An 11,037-nucleotide genomic window follows, 5' to 3' on the forward strand; every position below is an offset into this window, starting at 1 on the left:
GCCGCTTAGGTGGAAACCTGCGCTGGGCTGTTTATGTTGGGCTGAGCCCATTCAGGCGCGTGCGAGACGAACGGGAGGAAGTGGGTTTAGGACGACGAAAATAGAGGGAGAAGGGGGAACACGTTCCTTCTTTTTAAGTAGTAGAGATAGGTACGTAGTACTAGTCGAGTTGATGCGCATTCAGCTTAGTATGGCAGGTTTTGAGTCGGTGCGATGCTACGATTTTGTGTTTGAGTCGATCCGCCTGAAAATATTTCTTGTTTCCATTGATTTGCGTCCGTGAGACCATACGATCCGTCAAGCCGAGCGATCTACGGGATACGGGAGCCTCGTAATTTAGGCATCCATCGTTGCGCGCGAGCTCGTTCGTTCGTTCAACTTGGTATAAACCAGCCATTTAGGAAAGGAAAACATGTACTAGGTCTAGGTCATGTCTTGCTTGAGCGTGTATATATATACACGTCAAGGCTGCGCTTTGCAATGCAGATTTCCACCAAGAGATTGAGATTTGAGAAGAGCAGAACAAGACCAGGATTCATATCAGCCTCAGAACTAGCCAGGTAAGTGCGAGAGCTCGAACGCCATGGGGTGCTCCCAGATGCGTTCTTCGGCTGCGCTCGTCGTCACCACGCTCCTCCTCCTCTTAGCTTTTGGTCAAGGTAACCGAGATCGATTTACGCACATACGTATAGATCTGCATGCGCTTTCGTTCTTCAACCTTTTGCTCACTAGGTACTCTGCTTTTGTTTCAGCATCTTCCTCGCCGCAGCTGCAGCATCACCTGCGCAAGATGCTCGACGTCGGCGGAGCGCCTTCACCGTCGGCCATTGTGAGCGCGCACGGGTGCGCGGACCCTGAAGAGCTGATGCGGGTGTCCGAGAGCAGCGCCGGGAGCGAGTACAGCGGCGTGCCGGAGTACACCGTGGAGATCACCAACACCTGCCTCGACTGCACCGTCTGCGCCGTCCACCTCTCCTGCGGCGACTTTGCAAACACCGAGCTCGTCGACCCGGCCACCTTCCGCCGCCTCGCCGTCGACGACTGCCTCGTCAACGACGGCGGACCCATCGGACCCGGCGAGCTGATCACCTTCCAGTACGCCAACTCATTCATCTACGACATGAAAATCAAATCCGCCTCATGCAAGTGTGCCTAGCTGTAGCTCCCTAGGCCACCATATCCGTCGATGTTTCATGGATGCAGCTATCCTTTCTTATTAGCGATAGTAGTACTTACGGTTAATAGAGTTCAGCCCGTACTCTATTATATCAGGGTTTTATTCGAGGGCGACCATCTCTTATTGATGAACCGAATCTATTTTATACAAGGAAAAAAATAGCGCGCTATAACAAAATAGCGTGGGTCTAAAAATACGCTATTAGCATGCTATAGCGTGCTATTAACGCGAATAGCGCGCTATAGCGCCGAAATAGCGTAGCGTCGGCTCTCCAGATATGCTATAGCGTGCTATTAGCGTTAGAATAGCGCGCTATTTTTTTCCATGATTTTATATAAGAGCAATATACGGTGTTTTTTGTGGGACACACCGTTAGTCTTCATTATCAGAATTTTATGTGGTTGTTGATTTGGTTGCTGATCTCTTTGAGTTACGCATGGAACACAGCCTTAGGTCTGTGCAAATGTACGTTAACTTGATCTCCGCAAATGTACCGAAGTAACATGAGTCGTGTAATGACTCAAACATGTACAAGTATGGCAGGTTTTTTCACGCACCTGATCACCTATGGTGATTTCTGGATTCGCACACGTATACAACTTCTAAAATGAAAAAAAAAAAAACGAATACAATTCCCTATACGACGTGAAAGTTGGAAAATTTAGTCGCATCACTCGGATGTTGCCGCTGGATCTGATGAGACCTATGTAGTAATGTAGGTGTCATGTCAATGCTTGCGAACCCCCAATACCGATCGATCTGAGGGAGCGGCGTGGACTCGATAGGAACTCGCCGCCGGCTAGGGCGAACTCTCGACCAATGGGGTACATGGACAGTGCTCAGGCGGCCATCGTCGAGGTGTTCTCCCGCTCAACTGCATGCATCATGTCTGTACATGAGAGGAGCCACAAAACAGCGTGGCGTTGCAGACATGCTTCTTTACATCCATCCATATATAGTTGGAACTTCAAATCAATAATTTCTCTATATACTATTGCCGGATCATATTATATAGCCTTCTCAATTTTGCTATATATATGTGCGATTTAAAATAGATTACACAGTTCAGCTTGAAACTTCAGAATTTCTATACTATATTTTTCATATATAAACACATATTTTGTAGTTTTTTAACCAATTACACAACGCCACATGTTTCTTTCTCTTTTTACCGAATTTATTATGCTAAAAAAAACTCAAAATCATGTACGACACAACTATGTCATCTACCCTCTATAACCTTTACAATGCATTATTTGTTCTCTTACTCAATCGGTCAGCGCCATTAAGAAAGAGTCAAGTGTACTCTCCTTAGCTAGAAGATATCATATGATGTCGTCAAGATCTAAGGAAGACTTATAACAACCAAATAGGATGTTGGATGGCAATGCAAATGTCTTGGTTATTGGTGATGGCAAGATAGATACCCTTGGGTATTACCTCAATAAATAAAAGGACAAAATTACGTTGTAGTCAAGGGTGCTTGTTGTCAACATGACATAGTGTGCGTTAGTGTAGTGGTCCGGAGCAGCATGGCCCGGGCCAACTAAGGGATGGTATATGAGTATATATCACATAAATCATAGATAAAAGATAAAAGAAAAATAGCAAGGAGGGGGTGGAGAATATGAACAAGATGACCATAAAAAGAGAGATAACCGGTCAAAAGTTTGGTATGTGTAGGATTATTAATTTCAATTGATAGATATAGGATGAATTGTTGTTCAATATCAAACATCAACATACGACTCAGAAAAAATCCTATCTATAACCATCAAAATAAAGATGGCTAAGTAATTGTTTCATCCTATTTATGTTTCATACTCCCTCCGTCCCAAAATATAAGGTGCCTAAAATAGTCAAAAGTAAACATCTTCAAACTTTGACCAAGTTTATACAGATAAATATAAACATTTACAATAACAAATCAATATCAATAGATTCACCATAAAGTATATTTTCTCGAAGTATCCATTCAATATTATAGATATGGATTTTTTTTCTAATTTTTTTGGTCAAAATTAGTAAGGTTTGACATTTGACTACTCTTAGACGCCTTATATTTTTGGGATGGAGGGAGTATTTTCTTTGTTCCTTTATGGTTCATAATTACTAATATATGGTGTAATCTAAGTACTCTCGCCAAATGACAAAATATCAAAGCTAATTTGTCGAAGTTTTTGGTTATTGAATCACAACCGTTTGATTGTTATACATGCACTTCATGGAACCACACATTATTAATAGATTCCAAAGTTAGATCTCAATTCGGTTCAAAATTGAAAAAAAAATACACATTTTAATACATGCACCTAAAACACATCATAGCTAGTAGATTATATGTTTGTAACTAAAGCTAGATAAATAACAGTCATAGTCTTGATACAAAGATGGCAGTGCAAGCCTACTTTCTGAACTTCAGCCAGACTATAAACATGTTACTGCATAAAAAATCAATATCATTAGATTTTATGAGAAATATTTTTCTAATTTATTCTTAGCAACATAATTAAATATACACTTGTAGGGAAAACCCTATAGGGGAATGCTTATTGGCAGCGCACCCATCTAAACACGTGTGTCCCGTATTAATAGTCGTGTGCCAAAAACGTGCACGCGACTGGTACGCGTGTAGTGGAGCGTAGCGAGGGTAGCGCACACGACTAATTTTTGTGGGGTCCGACTGTACTCGGGTCCAGAAAGTACTCGCAGCGCACGCGCCTACAGGGGCACGCGACTGCTATCTCCATACCGGTCGTGTGTGCTTTTGCCCGTCCTCTTCCAATATATTAGGGTGATGGGTGCGAATCATAAAAAATACTAGTCGCGTGAGGCACGCTTCTAATATCAACTTAGTAGCAGCGTGCCCTATTTGGCACCCTACTACTAATTTCAGGATTTGCACCCCTCCCCCCTTCATCGATGTCGTCTTTTCAGTTTTGAAAAAAATCATAGAAAATTCAGAAAATAAAATCCTACAATATGGTCATGTGTTATGTCATCTAGTTTTAAGGAAAATTAACAAACATCAATTTTGATATATTATGCAAAATGAGGCCATGTCTCGGTAAAACGGCTTTTCTGGTTGCATACGACCTCCGATGAAAATCTTTTTTATATGAAAATGTATCTACGCAAAATTTTACATCCGATTTCAAGTCTCTCCGGGCATTTAGAGAATTTTTTGATTTCCAAAAATCGAAAAATAGAACAGACTTTTTTCAGGTTTTAGATTTCGGCGCAAAAAATCCAAATTTGAAACATTAAAAAAAATTACTTTCCCACTACTACGCCCTCTTTCCCTCGTCCTCTTCCACTTATCCACCTTCTCCCTTCCTCCACTTCCACTTTCCCATCCTCATTCTCTTCCATTTCTCCACCTTCTCCCATCCTCATCTTCTCCCTCTCCACCTACTTTCTCTCTTCCTCTTTCACTTCTCCACCATCTCACTTCTCCGGCAACAGCCAGCCACCTCCTCACAAGGATGGCGACCACCGGACCTCCTCCGGCGACCACCTCCTCCCGGCAACATCAACTACCTCCTCCACGACGACGGTGACCACCTCCTCTCTGGCAATGGCAACCACCTCATCCCCCTGACGAGGCGACCACGTCCTCCCTAGACGATGGCGACCACCTCCTCCCCGACGATAGCAACCACACCTCCTCCCAGACAACGGCAATCACCTCCTCTTCGATGATGGGCCACTACCGGCAACCTACTCCTCTCCTAGATCTCGTCAATGCCATAGACTCGATTGCTTTATTTTGGGTTTTAGGGTATTTTCTGTGAAAAATCACGTGCACAGTTGGGCATTGGTCCCAGCTTTATTTTAAAATGCAAAAAATTTAATGACTGTTGACCGGATGAGAGCACACGACTAATAACTTATTGGCAGCATGTCGGGTGCGTACGTGACTAGTACCTGACATACTAGCCACGTGCCGGGTGCGCACGCGACTAGTAGTCCATTATACTGGCGAGGTAACACTGGCAGGCCAGGGCACGCGATTGGTAGCCTTTTTCCTACTAGTGATGGATAATGTTAAATTTACCTTATAGGATATTTTTATATCCAGAAAATATACCTTTTTTAATGAAGAGGTCTATTAGGAACACCCTAAAGACGGTGCCCCCTCATTTTGCATTTTCTAGGGCCACTAAGCCCGTTGAATTAATAATGTTATGGAATGTAGAAAGTTGTGATTGAGCATGTTCTTAGTGCACACCCACATTTATTTCTTTATTTATTTTTATTTTTGTATCTCTCAAACCTTATAACATATGGACTTGAAATTTTGTATGCCAATGAAAAATTACCACTACAATGTGACAAAGATAATTGGGATATTTTGGTTAATTTTTAAATACCTAAAATTCAAAAGGAAATATAGGAAACCTCAATAAAATCTTTAAATATATATTTATTTAACATTAGAAAAATCTAGAACTATTTCCCCACCAATTCTATCACAGATGTTTCAGTGAGCTGCAAACTTGTTTCTCAAAAAAAAAGTGAGCTGCAAACTTTGAAATCCATATGTTGTATGGTGAGAGAGATGCGAAAAGGAGAATTTGGTTGAGAGGGCAAAAAGGGCTAGCACAAATTTCGATGACCCTATTAAGAACCCAGATAGGGATGTGCACTGAGCATCTGAAAGTACACTCTCTCTATGAAATGTGCCGGTGATATGCTTAAAATTCTACGTTAGCTGTCATTTTCTAATTTCATCCATTCTAATTTAATCTACATCATGTATCCTTATTTGTTGTGGTTTAATCTACCGATGTAACTAATCGAAAGGCATTAAATCGTATGCCTCCCCACGAGGCCACCTTAGACTAGTCACAATGCATAGTATCATATGGAAGTATCATACGTATGATACTACTACATGTTACTATCTCCACAATGCATGGTATCATATACTAGTATCATAATCTCCATATATTAATTGTTTTGTAGAATCTCAATGCAAATATATGTACAAGATTTACTTGATATTAATTTTTCTAGTAGTATGTGCTATGATACAGTATCTACCTATGATACTAGTACCCTCTCTCTCATCCTTACTTGCACTGCCATATCAGCATTTTGCATGCATGGAATGCATGATACTACCTATGATACTCCCATTGTGGGTAGTCTTATTCCTCCACGGCTTCGATGACTGCCTTAAGATATAATAAAAAATCAGGCTTCTAATTTCTAGAAAAGCCATTATGTAATATCTCTCCTTAATGCTTTCATCTCTCTCTATGTAAATCTCCATAAATGAATTGGAGACTACAAAATCTGCCAAGACCTTTGTTACTTGAGCTATATGCACTATTAGTACCTTAACTTGGCTTTCAGGTGCAATTTAGTACCTTAACTTGTAAAACGTGCATTAGTGGTACCTAATATTGTTTTTCGGGTTCAGTTAGGATCTAACTGTCTGAAATGTGCCACGTGGGATCTTGCAAAATTTTGTTCTGGACCTTCCGCGAAATTGGAGCTTTCTTTTAGAATATGGGGGGATTCTTTCGTAAAAAAGCACCGTTGTATCCTTAATTTCCTTTCGTGGCCGATTCGTTCGAGCGCAAACAGAGGAGCGAACAGAGCAACCACCTCCAGGAGTCCACGGCGACGTCGAGATCGTCGGTGTCGTCGTCTCCGCTAAGGCCCCGCCGGAGATGAGGTTCCGTGAGTTCAAGGAGGACCCGCCGGAGTATGGAATGGAAATTCCCCCTCCCCCAATTTACTTTTTCTGCTGCTTCTCGATTGCTTAACCGTGGGGTTCTTTTAGGCATTGATCGGAAAAGATTGACTATATACGAAAAAAAATCATGGGAAACACTCTCACTAGTAGTTCGTCTAAGACGTACTAAAGTTAGGAAATCTCCGTTTCCATGCGATCTTTAAGTCGAGTTCATGTGTTGTCCGCCGCCATGGTAAAGATGAAGCTTTTCGGGTAAAATTTGGGGCCACAAATTTGTAAAGTAGACAAATTTAGGGTATTTGTTAATTTGTTAGTGATCTACTCTTGATTGCGCTGTATGAATTTGCAATTGGTATGTGTTTTCTGAATATGTGCATACGTATGTTCAATATTATAAGACGCTTTGTTAATTATGGTACTTATTGATTGTTTTCTATGCAGTTATGTATCCATCAGAGAAATAAAATCTATTTACTCTTGAAGTGATGCATAATGGTTTCTTCTGTTGTTTATGGGGCAATCTGGAGTATGTCGTTTTGTTAGTAGATCACTTTAACTAATTGATAGGTGACACTTGGTCTATAGATTGCATGAATTTTTTATCTTGGCAATTCTTGGCCCTTCCACAGATGGGAAACTTCATTTGTACTGGTGTTTACTAGACAAGGACATAAGGGAGGGATTAGTTTCATTAGATTTGATGCAGTGATTAGAATAATGGAAAGAGCAAGTCTAAAAGAGAAAACACTATGTGTGGATCATACAGATTTTCTTAGGAAGCTCAGGAGTGATATGATACTTAGTAAGGCTCCTGAAAGGACATGGAGCCCCTATGTGTGATTTTGGTAATTGATGATAATCTCTTTGGACTAATGGTTCTATTGAGGTTCTCTCTTAGGTTGTGTCCATAAGCAATGCTTGAGACATACGACGGTCTCAAAGTTGCAAGATGAAGAAGATCAAGTGCAATGTAGAAGATGGATGAAGACAGTATAGAAGAGGTATGAAGACGGTGGCGTGTATGTTGAACAAGTTGGATGAATGATAAGGGGTGGCCCGATATTCTCAGTAAGCAACGGTGGTGATGATGATCACGGGGCGAACACAGCGGAGGTAACTTGATGAAGTGGATGATAACTTGTATGACGCAACGACATCTCTCGATTGGTCCCTGTCGCCAATGCAACAGCTCTCAACCCTGCAAGATATTCGCAACTCCACACACTTGCGCACGTAGCCGCCGACCACGAAGCGGTAAGTTGCAACCTTCTAATTCCCAATGGAACAGCGGATCACACAAGACTTTCAGATCTACACCAAATCAAGCAATATGGTGTAGGGGATTCAATAGTTTTGCAGAGCAAACAACTAAGAACTAGGGTTTATCTTAAACGTGGTCTAAAGCAACTTTGGGGGCGTCCTGGGCACTTATATAGGGGTTCAGGACGACCTCAGGTCGAAAAAGTACGAAAATAACCGACCCAGAATAGATCTGGTCGAGACAGACTCGGACACGGCCGGTCTGGGGGCCGGTCGACCGGGCCTGGGACCGGGTGGTGACCGGGGCTGGCAGTGTCGCGCAGCAACGCTTCCAGTTGGCATCAGCGTGACGCCCGGTTGGCGCCGGGTCGGGTCCGGAGGGCCGCCCAGTCGGACCGGGCCAGAGACCGGGCGCGCCGGCGTGGCGGCCGGTCTGGCCGGGTGCTGGACCGGCCTGGACTTTGGCTTCTCCTCTCGCGCATGCCTCCCGCTCCTCCCTCGCGCGTCCATGGGATTTCTTCATGTCCAGTGAAATACGTCTCAAACGTATCTATAATTTCTTATGTTCCATGCTACTTTTATGATGATACTCACAAGTTTTATACACACTTTATGTCATTATTATGCATTTTCCGGCACTAACCTATTGACGAGATGCCGAAGAGCCAGTTGCTATTTTCTGCCGTTTTTGGTTTCAGAAATCCTACAAAGGAAATATTCTCGGAACTGGACGAAATCAACGCCCAGGGTCTTATTTTTCCACGAAGCTTCCAGAAGACCGAAGGGGATACGAAGTGGGGCCACGAGGGCCCGTACCCATAGGGCGGCGCGGCCAGCATGGGGCCCACGCTGGCCTATGGTGTGGGGCCCCCGCGCCGCCTCCAACCCTGCCCTTCCGCCTACTTATAGCCTTCATCGCGAAAACACCTGTACCGAGAGCCACGATACGGGAAAACCTTCCAGAGACGCCGCCGCCGCCAATCCCATCTCGGGGGATTCAGGAGATCGCCTCCGGCACCCTGCCGGAGAGGGGAATCATCTCCCGGAGGACTCTTCATCACCATGATCGCCTCCGGATTGATGTGTGAGTAGTTCATCCCTGGACTATGGGTCCATAGCAGTAGCTAGATGGTTGTCTTCTCCTCATTGTGCTATCATGTTAGATCTTGTGAGCTGCCTATCATGATCAAGATCGTCTATTTGTAATCCTACATGTTGTGTTTGTTGGGATCCGATGAATATGGAATACTATGTCAAGTTGATTATCAATCTATCATATATGTGTTGTTTATGTTCTTGCATGCTCTCCGTTACTAGTAGAGGCTCTGGCCAAGTTGATACTTGTAAATCCAAGAGGGGGTATTTATGCTCAATAGTGGGTTCATGTCTCCATTGAATCTGGGACAGTGACAGAAAGTTCTAAGGTTGTGGATGTGTTGTTGCCACTAGGGATAAAACATCAATGCTTTATCTAAGGATATTTGTGTTGATTACATTACGCACCACACTTAATGCAATTGTCTGTTGTTTGCAACTTAATACTGGAAGGGGTGCGGATGCTAACCTGAAAGTAGACTTTTTAGGCATAGATGCATGCTAGATAGCGGTCTATGTACTTTGTCGTAATGACCTGATTAAATCTCATAGTAGTCATCGTGATATGTATGTGCATTGTTGTGCCCTCTCTATTTGTCAATTGCCAACTGTAATTTGTTCACCCAACATGCTATTTACCTTATTGGAGAGATACCACTAGTGAACTGTGGACCCCGGTCCATTCTTTTACATCTGAAATACAATCTACTGCAAACTCCGTTCTTTATTGTTCTTCGCAAACAAACATCATCTTCCACACTATACATCTAATCCTTTGTTTACAGCAAGCCGGTGAGATTGACAAACTCATTGTTAAGTTGGGGCAAAGTATTGTGATTGTGTTGTGCAGGTTCCACGTTGGCGCCGGAATCCCTGGTGTTGCGCCGCACTACACTCCGTCACCAACGACCTTCACGTGATCCTTGACTCCTACTGGTTCGATAACCTTGGTTTCTTACTGAGGGAAAACTTGCTGCTGTACGCATCACACCTTCCTCTTGGGGTTCCCAACGGACGTGTGCTTCACGCGTATCAAGACAGTTTTCTGGCGCCGTTGCCGGGGAGATCAAGACACGTTGCAAGGGGAGTCTCCCACATCCAATCTCTTTACTTTGTTTTTGTCTTTCTTTACTTTATTTTATTTACTGCTTTGTTTGTTCTCTATATCAAAAATACAAAAAAAAATTAGTTACTTGTTTTACTTTATTTACTATCTTGTTCGCGTTCTTTGTATTAAAAACACACAAAAAATTAGTTACTTGCATTTACTTTATTTAGTTTGCTTTATTTACTACTGCTAAATATGAGTAATCCTGAAGTTGAAGTCCGTTCGTTTAAGCAACAAGGGGGAGAAAGTTTTAAAGATGCTTGGTATAGAATTAGTGATGCTCATCATAGGTGCACTAAGAAACACTCGACTATTATCCTACTTAGGAACTTTTATGTTGGTATCTCTAGCTGGAATAGGTATGTTCTTGATACTCTTGCGGGAGGTTGATGGCGTGTAAGACACACGTCCGTTGGGAACCCCAAGAGGAAGGTGTGATGCGCACAGTAGCAAGTTTTCCCTCAGTAAGAAACCAAGGTTATCGAAGTAGTAGGAGTCAAGGAACACGTGAGTGTAGTGCGGCGCAACACCAGGGATTCCGGCGCCAACGTGGAACCTGCACAACACAATCAAAGTACTTTGCCCCAACGTAACAGTGAGGTTGTCAATCTCACCGGCTTGCTGTAAACAAAGGATTAGATGTATAGTGTGGAAGATGATGTTTGTTTGCGAAGAACAGTAAAGAACATA

Source organism: Lolium rigidum, chromosome 3 (assembly GCF_022539505.1).
Source record: "Lolium rigidum isolate FL_2022 chromosome 3, APGP_CSIRO_Lrig_0.1, whole genome shotgun sequence".
Taxonomy (NCBI): domain Eukaryota; kingdom Viridiplantae; phylum Streptophyta; class Magnoliopsida; order Poales; family Poaceae; genus Lolium; species Lolium rigidum.